This window comes from Notothenia coriiceps, unplaced genomic scaffold, assembly GCF_000735185.1.
Source record: "Notothenia coriiceps isolate Sejong01 unplaced genomic scaffold, NC01 NC01_scaffold00035833, whole genome shotgun sequence".
NCBI classification, from domain to species: Eukaryota; Metazoa; Chordata; class Actinopteri; order Perciformes; family Nototheniidae; genus Notothenia; species Notothenia coriiceps.
Genome location: NW_011368534.1, coordinates 1 through 1,488, shown reverse-complemented (window position 1 = coordinate 1,488; position 1,488 = coordinate 1). Strand labels below are relative to the sequence as shown.

General features: G+C 41.1%; 1 long non-coding RNA gene across 1 annotated transcript; it reads right to left on the bottom strand.

Annotated features, from left to right (window-relative positions):
- Window positions 1-120: 120 nt before the first annotated feature.
- On the bottom strand, window positions 121-1,345 carry LOC104963225 (uncharacterized). The gene is made up of 3 exons (XR_800294.1): window positions 1,215-1,345; window positions 1,004-1,117; window positions 121-243 (listed from the first exon to the last, which is right to left on the bottom strand). It is a non-coding gene; the product is annotated as an uncharacterized lncRNA (long non-coding RNA).
- Window positions 1,346-1,488: the final 143 nt, after the last annotated feature.

The window sequence follows — 1,488 nt, the reverse complement described above, 5'->3', positions numbered from 1 at the left end:
AAAGAAGTTTAGTCAGTACTTCTACCAGAGTATTTTTAAACGCGAGTATCTGTACTTCTACTTGAGTAAAGGATGCGAGTACTTTTGCCATCTCTGGTTAAGACTGTTTGGATGTTAGTTTACCTCCGTTGGGTCCAGGGTCCGGGGCTCCGATGCTGATGCCCCCCCAGGAGTGTCCGGTCCATCCTCTCTCCCTCTTCACCTTTGTCTTCCACCTTTTCTCCCACTCATCCCTCTGACGAACTGCACAAATACACAAACAACAGATTGAGATCATAGCCCTGAGAGCACACTGTGTAAAAAGTCGCTATTTTTCATTGTCAAAGAAATTTGGTAATAACTTTTAACAAATGAGGTCACAGCGGAGACAAATTGGCAGCTTCTATCTCACACCGTGGAGCGAGTTAGTGCTTCTGTTTCGCAAAAATAAAACGGTTCCCTCTGGAGTTTTTGACCACTTGTAGGGCGATGGAATGGTTTCCAATGTTGTTTATCTCATGCATGCAAGATGCATACACACAAGAATAAGGCAGTTCACATTCCTGTCAAAGGTTTCCCGCTGTTTCACTGATCGACAGGAGGCAAAGGCAGGGGAGGAAACGTTTTCTAGTAAGTAAAAATACCAAAGCTCAACTCTAAATACTTTTTGAAGGAACAGCTCTGGAAATGTTGTCTGGAGAAGAAGAAGATGCATATTGATTTGGGATTAGCATCACTTTAAAGTTCCATCTCTTGAAAGATTATTTTCCAATAAGATAATTGCTTTTTTGCTTACAAAAAATATATTAAAGACTTATTCTTGCTATGGAAAAAAACAGCAGGCCGTTATGTATCAGATATAGAGTGATATATTTGCACACAGTTTTTTAGTTAAGTCGTTCCTTCAGGTTTGTTTGTTTGTTATGGGAGCAGTAAGTGCATTGGTACACAATTTATGATTTCATTTTCTATGCCTGCATGTCCAGAAACTAAAGTGTGTGTTCAGTGCTTTCTGTCTCTGTACCTATATCAGCTTGCATCTCCTGCTGCTCACTCTCTCCTCTTCGACTCATGCTCAGCTGATTCCCGTCCTTCATCACCGGAGAGTTCAGACCGGGCCACAGAAAACCACCACGACCTGTAGGGGAAACACAAAGAGAGAGGAGAAGAGACATCAGGGAAATGGACGACAACATATATTATACTTAGTTTAGTATTTCTTGTAATTGTCTCACCTTCTCCGACGGTCTGTCCTCGGTTCAGGTCTCTCTTCAGTTTACGTTTGGTCCTTTTCCCTCGACCCTTCCTGGCTCCTGAACCTGTTTCTGCCAACACACCTTTCCACAACTCCTCTGCTGTCACTGAAAAAACACATACCAACAAAGAGATTAAACTTAAAGGTCTCCTATTATGCTATTAGTAGGCATATATTATGAGTCTCAGATATATACAAATATGTAAAAAAAACATGTCTATGATGTGTTTTGCTCAAAATACCAAACAGATCAT